The 15,237-nt window shown below is 35.2% G+C and overlaps 1 protein-coding gene across 5 annotated transcripts in view; it reads left to right on the top strand.

Annotated features, from left to right (window-relative positions):
• Nucleotides 1-15,237, top strand: part of ptprsa (protein tyrosine phosphatase receptor type Sa) — a 249,630-nt gene that overhangs the window by 52,308 nt on the left and 182,085 nt on the right. The gene's annotated exons all lie outside the window — the stretch shown is intronic.

The raw sequence follows: 15,237 nt of genomic DNA, 5'->3' as shown, positions 1-15,237 counted from the left end.
ACTGAAGTCGCCCTCACTGATGCGTGCATTGACAGGAAGTGACATTCAGGTCTAACGGTGTGAATTGAACTTGCAGTGAAATCAATAAGTGCTGAGAAACCCCCTTCACAGGGTGACGGTGCCCATCTCCTCCATGTCCGCTTTGGTTCCTGGAGTTAGCTGAACGAGTTAGAGCGCTAGTAGCGGGGGGGGGTGTCGACGAGCCGGGGTGAAGCTCGTGTTGCTGTCGACCCCGCACTGACTCGTCTGCCAGCCGTGCTTGTCCATTATCGTGTTGTCGCTGAGGGCAAGGTCCTGCCCTCTTAAACACTGTAGCGGGGCTAGGCTAATGCTAGGCTAATGCCCTCCTGGGGCAGATAATAGGAGTATAATCCTCTTATCCATGCCTAGGGCCGTCTGTAGGAGCAGGACACCTCAGTGCAAATCTCTGGCCCCGCGTTGGGCGTCGAGTCTCGGATCTGGTTTTTGTAGTTCTTCTAAAGAGCTGCTAGCATCCATAGCGACCCAGATTCGATTTTTAGCTAGTTAATGACACGTAGCATGATTTTCTGATGAAAAATGTTGATGCATTAGGGCTGTTTGTTTTTTTTTAAGATAAAAAGAGCTGATTTTTCACAACATACTATATTATGTTATGTATTATGCGTATTATAACTCTTTAAAGATCCTCGTTAAATGTGCACACACGCTTCTTTCACTTCTGCGCGTCTGAGTTGTCTGCATCTTTCTTGGACACATTAAAATGCTTCCACACGGACGACATGTTTGCTGGACTCACTCTACACTGGTTGCCATTTCATCGCGTCATCAAAAACGTCATTGTTCGTCATATTTCTTTCCTATGAGCTGTTCTGGTAATTGTAATTAACATGGTTTGTGTCTTATATGAAAAGTTTGGGAATGACATAAAACTGGTGGGATATTTTCAATAAAAGGTGATGGTTTCTTCTAAGTGATGGATAAATTTTAAAAAAAAAATAGAGTTTGATAGGATATGTACACTCTAAAAAATGCTGGGTTGTTTTAACCCAATTTTGGGTCAAATATGGAAAAACCCAAACGTTGGGTTAAAAATGTAATTGAAAGTTTTTCTCTGTTGTCACTGTCAGAAGTGCTGCAGGTGAGTGAAATTGACGCTAACAGATGAAGTTCAGTGCAATTGATCAAGAACTGGTTCTTATTCAGATGAGTTTTAGGACATTAGTTTATGCTAGTTGTCCTTTTACTGAAGACTCATTGTTTCTTAGCATGAAGCTATAGTGTGGTGTGGATGTGGCATTGAGCGACAGTGACGTATAGTCCAGGATCCTATAGTTCGTGTTTGGACTCGCCTACATATATACATATATTCCAGCTCATGACAGGCGGCGAGTGAGGCTTTTAGCAGGGATGCTGGTCGCTTCACTGGAATACAAATAAGCCGGAGCCTGGCTGGACGCAGCATAGAAAGTGAGGATCAATTCCCATAAAAGCCTCGTTTTACACGTTTGCTGTACTTGCTTTAAATCAGCCAGAAATTGAATTTGGATGAATTGCATCCTGGTTATTGTGATGTTCGCTGTTACCTCGCACTCCCTTTTTAAGTGGTTTTTCCTTCCACTTTCCTTCGTGCCGTTTAAGTGCATGTTGAGAGTAAACAGTGATGGATACAAATCTTTAAATGGGATTCTGGGAAGGTAGCGGATGGAAGGAAGGAAGGAGGCGAAGCGCTGTGTTCGCATTTGACTTTGTCCATCAAGAACAGTTGTAATGAGATTCAGGGTCGATAACATGCAGCAGGGTTTCTCGAGATCAAGCGGTTAACCATCTCTTTGGCTAATGCTAGCTCGCTCACGTAGCGCACGCTCCCCAGAGAGTGACTATTCAGTGAGTACATGTCACTTTGTCAAAGCTAGTAATTATTCTTGTAAAACTGTCTATTGGTTAGCCTTGTGTACAATTAAACTTCTTTTTGTTTTTCTGCAGTCTACACTGAAAGATATGGAGCTCCTAAATGGACTTGGTAAAAGAAAAAATATGAGATGGGAAAAATTATACGTCAATGGTGTTGTGCTCCTCTGAGAAACCTCGCGTTTGCTTGCAAAACGCTTTGTGTTCCATCGAGAAACTTTGCGTTCGCTCACAAATGTTTTGCGTTTTCTTGCGAAATGTTTTACAGTCCCAGATAAATGTTACATTTGTTCGTAAAATGTTTGCGTTTCTCTGAGAAACCTTGCGTTCGCTCGTACATTTTTGCGCTCGCTCGTAATTTTTTTTCGTTCGCTCATAAAATTTTTGCGTTCCCCCAAGAAACTTTGCATTCGCTCACAAAATGTTTTACATTCCCAGAGAAACTCCACATTTGCTTGCAAAAATGTTTGCGTTACCTAGAGAAACTTTGCATTCCCTGAAGAAATTTTACGTTCGCTCGCATAATGTTTTGCATTTCCTCGAGAAACTGCGTTCGCTTGCAAAAATTTTGTGTTCGCTCACAAAATGTTTGCGTTTCCCTGAGAAACTTTGCATTTGCTCGCAAAATGTTTAAGTTCCTCCGAGAAACGCTGCGTTCACTTGTTAAATGTTTCGCGTTCGCTCACAAAAGGTTTTACATTCCCAGAGAAACTTAACATTTGCTTGCAAAATGTTTGCGTTACCTAGAGAATCTTTGCGTTCGCTTGCAAAATTTTTGTTCGCTCGCAAAATGTTTGCGTTTCCCTGAGAAACTTTGCGTTCGCGCATAAATGTTTGCGTTCTCTTGTAAAATGTTTGCTTTCCCTCGTAAAATGTTTGCGTTTCCCTGAGAAACTTTGTGTTCGCGCATAAATGTTTGCGTTCTCTCGTAAAATGTTTGCTTTCCCTCGTAAAATGTTTGCTTTCGCTCGTAAAATGTTTGCGTTTCCCTGAGAAACTTTGCGTTCGCGCATAAATGTTTGCGTTCTCTCGTAAAATGTTTGCTTTCGCTCGTAAAATGTTTGCGTTTCCCTGAGAAACTTTGCGTTCGCGCATAAATGTTTGCGTTCTCTCGTAAAATGTTTGCTTTCGCTCGTAAAATGTTTGCTTTCGCTCGTAAAATGTTTGCTTTCGCTCGTAAAATGTTTGCGTTCCCAGGAGAAACTTTTCGTTCTTTGCGTTCGCTCACAAAATGTTTTGCATTCCCCCGAGAAACTTTGCGTTCTTTGTGTGCGCTCACAAAATGTTTGCGTTTCCCTGAGAAACTTTGCGTTCACTTGCAAAATGTTTTGCATATCTCCAAGAAACTTTACATTTGCTCGCAAAATATTTGCGTTTCCTGAAGAATCTTTGCGTTCTCTCGTAAAAATTTTGCAAAGAAATGTCAAGTATCATTGGCAAGTGAGAGTATTTTGTTAGTATTTTAATTTTATATTTTTAGTTAATTTTAGTTTAATTTTTAGCTTTTGTTAATTTATAAGTTTTTTTTTAATTTTGCTATTTAGGTTTAAGTTATGTTACTTTTCATTTACTTACAGTTATTAATTTTAGTGCTTCAACTTAAACTTATTTCAGTTAGTTATTTCTCATTTTCGTTAAGTTTAAGTTTTTCGACTAATATTTATATTGTATTTTATTTCAGCCCTATTTCAACGTTTTTAATATTTTTAGTTTTAGTTAATGATAATTTAGTTTTAGTTAATGATAATAACCCTGCACTGAAAAAGTATTTTCTAGTGAAAAATACTCCAGTGATCTTTGTTTTATTTACAACTTCGAAGAAGTGTAGAGATTCTCATTATATTTTCTGTACATATTAGTTAGGTCCAGATTAAGCTGTCCAGTCACGTTTACTGTACTGAGATCAAGAAACTCCCATGCGGTAGATACTAATGGTTCTTGAAATCTTAAAACGGTGTAATGTTTGCCCGCAGTGGAATTAATCATCCTTTAAGATTAGCATTAGCGTTGATGCTGCCTTCGAGTCATGTCAGAATGATCGTATTTACGAGATGAACGCCACCACAGTGTCATAATTAGCAGCGGGAGACTCAGGAATCTCTTTGAGCCTTGACTTTACAAGTTGAGCGCGCCAGTTTAATAATCTTGGAAGCTAATTGTTTTTTATCCATGTCGATAAGAATAGTGATAAAACTAGTATAAAGACATCTTATCGTCCTCATGTCTATTTTGATTCACAACCAAATGACTCTCATGAACTGATTCATTTTTTAAATGAATGAATGAATGAATGAATGAATGAATGAATGAATGAATAGCTTAGGTACTCAAGGCGATTTAATAATAATATTTAATTATTGATTCATGTTACACATTAATATTATTAAATGATAATTTTATTGCCTGTCCTTCATCTGCTGCCATTCCCGGAGAGTCGGATTGCTGACGCCGGTCTTAATGTGCGGTTAATGACTGGTTTAATGGACCTGTAATGGGCCTGTATCCTACAGTTGTGTTTTTCCTGCACTAAGCTCTTAAGAAGCATTCCCTCACTCCTAACCCATATTCCCAGGATGGCCGGTTCATCCGTGCCGGCATTCTTGGCCTCACACATAGGCTTTTGCGTTTGGCCCTGATGAGTAGAAAGCTTTTGTTTCTCTGTAGGAAATTCTTGCACGTTGCCTGTCGGAAATGATGGATCCTTCGAAAAATATGATTAATAATACTTTGTTTTTCAAATGTTTTCATGTATATTTGTTTTTTCAATTCAATTATTAAAATAAAACATAATAATAATAATAATAATAAATTGTATTAATATACATTCATATTCCAAAAATAATACTATATTATGATAATAATTCATATTTTTCAGCCATATTTTTATTTATGAATTATTTTAGTCTATTTATTTGTAATATTTATTTAATGTTTGTATTCATATTTTTCTTTATGAAAATTTAAATAATCAAATTATATTACTTACAAAAATCATCATACAAAAATCATATTTTTCAATTATAATTTTCATTAAATAATAATATTTTCAATGCTTTTGATCATATTTTTATTTTAAAATCTAATATTATAATTACATTTAATAATGTAAAATGTATAAATGTAAAATATGTAAGTACATTTCTTTCAACCATATATTTCTTTAAATAACTGTCAGTTATTATTGTCTGATTAGTTAAAAATAAAAATAAAAATATACATATAGTTGTATTAGTATCCATTGCATTTAGCATGAGTAACAAGGGTTTGTTTCTAGCGTGTTGCTTCTATGAATTGCGAAGAGACACAGAAAGGCCGTGTGAAAGCGTGACGGGTGGAGGATCGATGGTGAAGGTGCGGCTGTGGGAAACCTCGCGAGCGAGAGGCCACCGGAGCCGCCGCTTTAAGAGCGATTCATGTTTTGATGAGTTTAATCCAGCCTGAGAAGAGCAGCTCCCGCTGACCCTGAACACTGAAGGACCTCGGCGTTGTTATCAGATCATCGCGCTCTTCTGACGCGGCTTTCCTCTTTCAAGTGCTCTTTTAATGAATTCCCCTCAGAGATGCTATCGCACCCAACGCTAGGAGCTAACATCGCTCCTGACCGAATCTCCAATCCATCGCTTTTATTTATCAGCGGCTTCGGAGGTCAGGACTGAGAGATGGGGGATGTTAGCATTAGCAAATGAGAAGCGAGCCTTTTCCACTCATACGTCAAAATTAGCATGTGTGTTGTGTTAAATTAGAAGTTGGGGCACGTTTTGTTCTTCATTTTGTGCAAAAACATGTTGTACGTCTAATAGCAGTGTGCAATCTTAAGCAGCGAGGCACTTAAAGATGATTTCTCATAATTAGCTTAAGTTTAAATGTTTGATTAGCGAGGGTCAAATGACATAGACGAACTCATATTACATATATAATTTGCATAACGTTACTTAATGCTGCTTAATCTCTGTATTTTCCTTTTAAGGGTGAATTTTAAGGTGAAATTTATTTAATATAAAAATATTATTATAGTATAACATTATATAATAACGATAATACTATATTCACTTAAAGGTAAAATATGTAAGAATTGTGTATCAAAATATCCAAAAACCACTTGCATAGTGTCATATATTTCTTTCAATTGTGTGCGACAAGTTCCATAATTCCGCTTATGCGTCATTAACCTACGCCTTTATTATTGTAAGAGGTTAGCGACCCCTAGCGGTGAAAAAAATTACATATTGTAGCTTTAAATTAATGTTATTTCCAATTTTAGACACATTTTTTTGCATTGTAACATTATTTTCATGCCAATTTCGCAAAGTTTTCCGGGACATTATCAATAACTACAATGCAGAAAAATCTCGTTGTTACTGTAATATGAACAAAAAATTTAAAGTATTATATTAATTGGTTGTATTGCCTTTTATGAATGCTTATTTAAATTAAAGGTACTGTCAAATTATAGTAAAAAAATACGGTTTTACTGTAATAAGAATCATGCATACAGTAATGAGAATTAAGAATATAAACAATTAAAACATCTAGATGCTTTGCAGTAATTAAAATTTGGAGGTACAATAATAATTTATTATTTATAATATTATATAATAGTTATTAGAAAATATTTTTATATGTATTATATATATATATATATATATATATATATATATATAAATTATATAGGCCTACAGTATATATTATTCTATCATATATATTATTATTATATATTATTTATATGTAATATATAAATTATAATAAAATAAAAATCATTATTGAGAATTATGTATTGACAATAATGAAAAAAATTGAAAAAAGTGATAGTATTAGTGATAAATAATAAAATAAAATAAAAAAATCTCAGTAATGAGAATCATGTTTTGACAACGATGAAAAAGATGAAAAACTCTTCATATTTATCATATTAATGATAAATAATAATAATTATTATTATAAAATAAAAAATGTCAGTAATGAGAATCATGCATTGACAATAATGGAAAAAAAATATTTAAATAGTAATAATATTATTAATAATAATTATAATAATAACGGAAATGTAAAAAGTCTCAGTAATGAGCATTATTTGTTGGCAGTAATAAAAATAAAAATCTGGATGCATTACAATCAGAGTTTGGAAATAATGCGTTTAACTGTCATGAAACTGTCACAATGTAAAAAAAAAAAAGTTTATTTTTCTTCATGCAAAATTTAGTTGACTTATTTTACGTTTAATCCTTTAGTAGACACTTTTATCCAAAGCAATTTACAAATGAGGAGAGCCATAGAAGCACTCAAATCAACAATAGCTGTGACCAGTCTTATAGATATACAGAATAGAGAGTGTTATATGTGCTGTAGATTAGTGTGTGAAGTGTTTCAGGCAGATATCTTGCTCTATTCCTCTTCGCGACTGACTGCTTTGTAGTACGAGACTCATTCTGCGCCGGCTTTGTAGTCGTGCCGTCACACACCATCAGAGAGAAAACACTCGGCCTTCACACTTTGAACCGACGCTAAACCCAGTCCTCTTCAAGTTGTCCTACTTTCAGAGTCGGCCGCACTGCTTTGTGAGTCGCGTATAAGTAATGGCTCTATTTGTTTGCTGTCTGGGCTGTATATTTTCATAATGCGAGCTGAGAGGAATCTGGCAATAAAATGGTGTATAAATCAATTAGAGCTGAGGTAGATTCATATCTGGCTTCTCCTCGGTCTGAGGCTGAAGTAACTATTGCCATAACTCACACAGAGTCGAGCTGCTGATTACATCGAGAACGCACTGCTTCCAGTTACAATCTATGGCACATTGCTAAATGGACTGAAATTTTTAATTTCCACAGGAACAAAGATCACATCTTGGAGGAGGATAGCATGGCGCTCATTTATTTAAGGAGCGATGGGTTATTTCGGTAGGAGAACCGAGAGGAAAACGGGACGTTCTGAGTGACGGTGGGATATTGAGTTATCGAGGTCTAGATCGGTGGTTCTCAACTGGTTTCGCTTTCCCAGCCAGACTGGACATCAGATGTGTCCAGAAATGACCTTAAAATCAGGATAAACTACCCAATACACTCTTAGGAAAAAAGAGTTTTGTATAGAATCTATGGAAACTTGTTTCCGCCATGGAATAAAACAATTGCGAATAATTGCGCATTTTTTATCTACGAATTTGGACTTTTTTTTTAGAATTGCGGGAAATAAACTAAAACAAAAAGTCAGAATTGTCGGATAAAAACTCGCAACCGCGGAAAAAAAGTCTGAGTTGTGAGATAAAAATTTGCGATGGCGAATTATAAAGTCAGAGTTGCGAGATTTAAACTCACAATTGCAAGAATAAAAGTTATAATTGTGAGATTAAAACTCACAATTGTGAGATAAAAAACTCGCAATTCTGAAAAGTAAGGTCTGAATTGTGAGATAAAAACTCACAATTGCGAATTATAAAGTCAGAAGAATTGTGAGATCAAAAAAAACTCGCAACCGCGAAAAAAAGTCTGAGTTGTGTGATAAAAATTTGCGATTGCGAATTATAAAGTCAGAGTTGCGAGATTTAAACTCACAATTGCGAGAAATAAAGTCTGAATTGTGAGATTAAAAACTCGCAGTTGTGTGATAAAAATTTGCGATTGCGAATTATAAAGTCAGAGTTGCGAGATTTAAACTCACAATTGCAAGAAAAAAAGTCTTAATTGTGAGATTAAAAACTCGCAGTTGTGAGATGAAAATCTCGCAATTGCGAGAAATAAAGTCTGAATTGTGAGAAAAAAACTCGCAATTGCGAGAAATAAAGTCTGAATTGCGAGATTAAAACTCATGATTGCACGAAAAAAGTAAAATTTGTGAGATTAAAAACTTACAATTGTGAATTATAAAGTCAGAATTAAGGGATATAAACTCGCAGTTGCTAGAAAAATTAAAAATTGGGAGATATAAACGCGCAATTGCGAATTATAAAGTCAGAATTAAGGGATATAAACTCGCAGTTCCTAGAAAAAGTAAAAATTGGGAGATATAAACTCGCAATTGCGAATTATAAAGTTAGAATTGCGGGATATAAACTCCGTTGCGAGAAAGTCAAAATTGGGAGATATAAACGCGCAATTGCGATATATAAACACAATTGCAATTAACTTTATTTCTTATTAAGTGGTGGAAACAAGCTTCCATAAGAACTCCAGGGTTCTTGACTCAACTTTAAACAACGCTTTAAGCCAAAGAGGTTCTACATAAGGAGAAATGTCTTAAATAACTGCACAATAATTTGTTTAATAGGTTATTTCCTTTTTTTCCCCTATTAATTAAATGTTTGTCTATATTTTTGCCAGCCAGTTTCTAGACTCTTTTTGGTCATATTTTTCTTTTGAAAAATTTTATTTAAAAAAAAACATATTTTTTGAAATATTTTTTTGCATTATGACATTATTATCATAATATTTAAGCAGAATTTCTCCTATTCTTATTATTGTAATGCAAAGAAATCTCAGACTTCTTACTGTAATATTACTAAAATTATGTTTTATTTTAAATAGAAGTACTTGCATGTTATGGTAGTGTTTACCCTGTGGTGAAAATCAAGTTTTTAATGTTGTTTATATCTGATGTTTTTAATATGCTTTAAGACAAACCATGTGTAAATTCATAAGTCGACAGCATTGCTGAGTATTTCCTCCTTAAAACTGCAGTGATCCAAAGACAGTCTCAAAAACACGCTTTGAAATCGCTGGTGTTTCTGACGTCACAAACGACCTTGTAACCAATCAGATCAACGTGTGATCGTCAACGAGTGGATCTCTGAGCTGAGTGAGTGAGTGGAGGCGGGGCTCATTTGCATATTCATAGAACCGCGCATACTAAATGAGACAAGGGTGTCGAGTTACACTCAAGATATTTTAAGGGGTGAATTATTTTTTTCAATAAAAAAATGTGTAAATATTACATTTTGGTGATCAAAGATGAGTTTTAAGGCATAACATTATTGACTACAGGGGGACTTTAAGATAAAAGCCTAAATCTTAGATGTTCTACAGACTTCCTCTTCTGACAAAATTTTTGTCCAATCAGATTCTCTGGATTGAGAGCGACACTTTTGTAAATATAGCTAAAAGCAGAAGTATGAAATTGCAGGAATAGAGTTATGATTCGATGCATCTTCTAGATATTTGACATCAGCAACTAAAGAAACAGGAAGATCTCTCATCTCATTTTTGGAGGCTGTTTATGTTAGTTCACGATTATAAAGTTAGCTTATAGCTTAAAGTATATGTATATAGCATAGTATTCAGCATCGTTTTCCCTCCCGTTTCCCCAAAAGTCAGTTCTGATAGGTTCATAACCTGCTAGTTGTGATTGTGAATGAGATCCACTGGACTTGAGAATCAATCTGTGTACCTCCTGACTTGAGTACATTTCTTTCGGAGAAAGGCAGACGCCTTCAACATTGCAACCCCGTGTTATTTGCCTTGACAATCTCCTCGAAAATGATCTGATATAGTGTCGTGCCCCGTGAACGGGAAAGATAGAGCGGGAAAGAGCGCGCGAGAGCCGCTCCAGAATATCAATGCCTCGGATTCTTCACTTCAGGCCTTTTCATTTCGTTAAAAGCCTCCGGATCGCCTGGAAATCACAAACGCTGGTCCTTCTCCCAGAGATAATGCAGATATTGTCGCTGCAATCATCATTATAAGCGCTTTTTTGGCTCTGGCGTGCCTGAGCTGAGGGGTTTATTTACAGGCTCGTAATATTTTTATTAATTCGCCATCAAAGCCGTTATTTATCCGCAGACGGGACGGGGGTGCGGCGGTATCATACGGCTCATTTCTAATGAGTGCGGATTAGCGTGGATGATCCGGCTCTGGTCCGGCGTTCCCGAGGTCAAAGGCAGAATTCCGTGGCACAAATCCTTAGGCAAGTATGATCTAGTATTAATAAACTAAATGATTTTTCTGTTGCACTCCCTCCACGTGCACGGGATAAACATAGATTATATATTCATAAGAAACCTTTGATTAATTTCACGCTGACATGTTAATAATGCGGAGTGTGTGCAGACTTATAAACTCTCGTAAAATGCATTTCTCCTAAATAGCTTGTCTAGTCTCTCCACTAATAATAATGTCCAGCAGTGGATTATTATTATTTATTTTTTTACCGTAGTGTCATTTCAACCACCTCTCACAACTTTTATTGACTTTCTTTGTCTTGTTAAGGCTAATTTCATTTGCTAGCATCATAAATACACAGTTAAATCATAGTTTCAGTTTTTGCATAATGATGTGCACAGTTGTAATTTATAGACCATAAATGTTGTTGTTTTTTATAATTAAGTCTGTTAGTTTTATTAAAAACAATATTCCTAATTTAAATAATTCCCGCCGAAAATAAAGGGGCGGGGCCTGGTTGAGTGAGTCAGTAGTGTGTTAAACTGGCGGTTATGGTAAGGGGCGGGACATTTCCCAAACACACTCGAAGCGCTCGACCAATCACAACACACTGCTCCAGCCGACCAATCAGAGCACAGTGTGCTTTTCAGAAGGAGAGTCTTCATAGAGACAGGAAGTAAACAGAGCGTTACTGACAGACTGGGAAGAGAGGAGCTGCAACAATGGAGAATATGAGGAAAATAATCAACATTCAAGCAGGAAAACCTGTTCTAGTACTTTATAAAAGGGCATATTATGACCTATTTGAAGCAAACACCCAGAAAAACAAGATGTGATCCGTCCATGTGCGACACGAGTGCCAACGCTTTCCAGGGTTGCAGAACATTTGGCCAGCCATAAACAGGTGTGGGCCGACTGATTTATCGTAATTAATCCGATGTGTCCATTCCTCCGGCTGGGACACATCTGCGACCGAGCGCCATTCCAAATGTCACAATGTCAGCGAAGGGCAATAAGATTACTCTAATTAAAAAACTTAAAACAATTAATTTATTTTGGGGACTCCAGCGTTGGATCATTGCAATGTTTGGGGTCACGGTGTTATCGAGTACATCTGTGTGTCCCGTCCAGATTGGCCCAGATCAACAGCGACTGCAACAAGAACAGCGCCTCTTTTCATTTGGCAGGTCGCACTGTAATTATTATTTTGCGTGTTATGGAAAAGCTGGCTATTTTAAAAGGATAACAGTGGCACTTATCTGTCCAAAACAGGCCCACTAATAAAACTTGAGTCGGAATGGCTTGGGATGGGAGATTTATTCCCGGAGGAAATGAGACACGAGGGAGTGAATCCGTCAAATCTCACAAGAACATGTCCAGGACACTAAATTACTTTTAATCATTTTTAGGTAGGGCCTAATGTAAGTGTTACTTTTTAAATATAATCATTACATTAATAATTATAAATTATATTGGTGTTTTATATTATTTGTAATAATTGTAATATTTAACATTGTGTTAATAGTATATAACCTAATATTACTATAATACAAAATGAATTGATAACAAATATTTCTTTCTTTTATTTAGTTTCTTATTGGTTAAATTGACCTAATAATAATAATAATAAAATTACATATACTATGTAAATATTATAAATATTTAATATTAATATATATGGCTAATAAAATATTAATATATTATGTTAATATATTATGTAAATATATATATATATATATATATATATATATATATATATATATAGTGTATAACAGTTTAACAAAATTAATTGATAAATATTTGTTAATTTGATTTTTAATAATACTGATAATAATTACATATATTAATTGTGTTAATGTTGTATATTACTTGTAATAATTTTAATATTAAATATAATATTAACATTTATAAACTATTTAATGTTTAGATATTTCAATATTTAATATGTACTTTAATTAATTGATAACAAATATTTTATTTATTTATTTTTGTTTACTTATTTTATTTTATTTAGGTAGTGGCTAAATTGGCCTAATAATAATAATAATAATAATAATAATAATATCATCAATCAGAGTCAGTTATTTCATTTTAGTATCAACTTTGTCTCAGATGTGTCTATATTTAAAGATATAGACACAACATTGTAAAAGTAGAAAGGTTGACTTTTGTTTTGTTGGCAAATCCTCTTGGATCTCTTCTGATGTGAGATTACTGTGGTATACGCCAGAGACTTCAGTCTTCAGAGACACAATAGAGATGAACGAGGTCTTGTGTGTGAAAGTTCCTCAGGGAGCGCTGATGAAAACACTCTAGCTGTACGGTTTGTGTCTGACTGGTGTGTGTGTGTGTGTGTATTTATCCTCTAACTGAATTACTGCAGATCTGCTGATCTACACCCTCACAACTCACATCAGTGCTGCTCAATAAATACATTCATGTTCTTTATAATTGATTATCAAAATAAATAAATTATTGTTTTGCGTTGGTATTTTTGTTCCAACCATTAAGCACATTTTACCCTCTCTTTCCCTTAATGCAAAAAAAAAATTTTTTTTGGAGACAACCAAAATTAAATAAAAACTACAACATACTTTACCAAAGTTTTTTACAATTTAATTTATTTTATTGAGCAATTAGATTTTGGGTGTAAAACGTATTTGTAATATATTTGATTGTCATGAAATATGTGGAAAATACATTCTTATTTTCATACAAAACAATTATGTATGTTTTTATATTATAATGTATATATAGATTTTTTTTTTTAATTCATGGGACAGTCAGAGAATTTAAAGCAATAAAACACATGATCAATTTTTGATGATGATGGTCATGAATATTATTATTATTAGATTTATTAAAGATAAAATGTTTCAGTGTTATGAATATATGCATCATTATACTAGGTCATTAATAATATTATTATTATTATTAATAATAATAATAAATTGTATTAGTTTACAGACATTTATTAAAATTTCAGTGTATATTATGAATTACTTTATAATGCATTATTATTATTATTATTATTAACTTTTAATAGCGTACAATCAGTTTGTAAAAAATAAAACATATTTCAGCGTGTATAATCAATAACTTTAATGCATTATTATTATCATTATTAAAATTATTATTAACTTGTATTATCCTACAGTCATTTATTAAAAATCAAGCCATTTATAATGCATTATTATTGTTATTATTATCAACTAATTAGCTATAAATCATGTTTCTGTGCATATTAATAACACTTTTATAATGCATGAAGTGAAGTGCTCCTGAATGTAATGAATTAGTTTACTCCTAGTTGAAGTGTGTAAGTGTGCGTCTGGAAGAGTGAGCGCTCTCACTCCGTCAAGTCTTCTGCACACTGTGTTTCCTCACGCATCCATCCTCTCGCTGCACCATGATGCTCCGCCATCTGTCGCTGACCAGTGCCTGAGAAGACCAGCTACATTTAGACTCTAGTTAGTGTGCGCTCAAGTGCACCCCGTCCCAAACGCAAGCGAGCGCTTCGATTTATCACACACCCTCTCTTAACATTGAGGCTAATGTACTGTCGCATCCCCTGGTGGGATAGCGCTAGCGTTAGCTCACAGCTATGCTATATTCAGCCTGATTAATGAAGCCTCTGACGGAGGGAGTGTCTGCGATGAGGGAGCGTGTGTGTGTGTTGGATAAATGTTGTACATTATACACATTCCCGTTCGCTTTAGCAGAGAAAGCTGAGAGGGCGTCACGCGGCCCTCCCTCCCTGCCCCGGGGCCTTGTGGGATCTCTCTCGGCACTCAGCGGTTGTGATTGGGTAGTCTCGAATTAAAGCGTCCCGTCAGGACGAGGAATCATGTCCGCCCGCTGGCTGGCCGGTTGTCGTGGAAACCGTGTCCCAAGAGGAGGCTGAGGCTTGTCTACGAGGCAGGGAGAGGGATGAGCTCAAAGATAAAGGGAGGAATAAAACTCAAGGCAACAAGAGCACAAAACCTTTTAAACGGCGAGGAAGCGATAAACTAGTGAAAGTGGTGTTCCGTTGAACGTTTAGAAAGCGAGGAGACTAAACTTGGTGTGTTTTTGCATTGTAAAATGTGTCTGCACATCGTAATGTGAACAATGAATTGCATCGCAACAGGAGCTCAGTCTGCGATAAACTAATTGAGACTTATGTAGTTTGCGATAAACTAATGAAAGTGGCTTTTAGTTGAACGTTGAAAAGGCGAGGATGCTCCATTTAGTGTGTTTCTGCATTATAAAATGTGTCTGCAGGTCATAATGCATTACATCGCATCAGGAACTCAAAAGGTTGTCTTTGCAATAAATTAGCGAAAGTGGCATTTCGGTAAATGCGAGGATGCTTTTTTTTGGTCTGTTTTCTTTTGCATTTTCAAATGTTCCTGCTTTCGTAATACGACACAAGTATGAAAAAAGTCCCAAAAGTCTCAAAAGTCCCATTACTGTTTTTTTTGCGATAAACTAATGTAATTGG

This window comes from Siphateles boraxobius, unplaced genomic scaffold (genome assembly GCF_051911475.1).
Source record: "Siphateles boraxobius isolate OS27281-9 unplaced genomic scaffold, OSU_SipBor_1 13, whole genome shotgun sequence".
NCBI classification, from domain to species: domain Eukaryota; kingdom Metazoa; phylum Chordata; class Actinopteri; order Cypriniformes; family Leuciscidae; genus Siphateles; species Siphateles boraxobius.
Note: the sequence above shows the minus strand (reverse complement) of the source record. Positions and strands in the feature narration are given on the sequence as shown.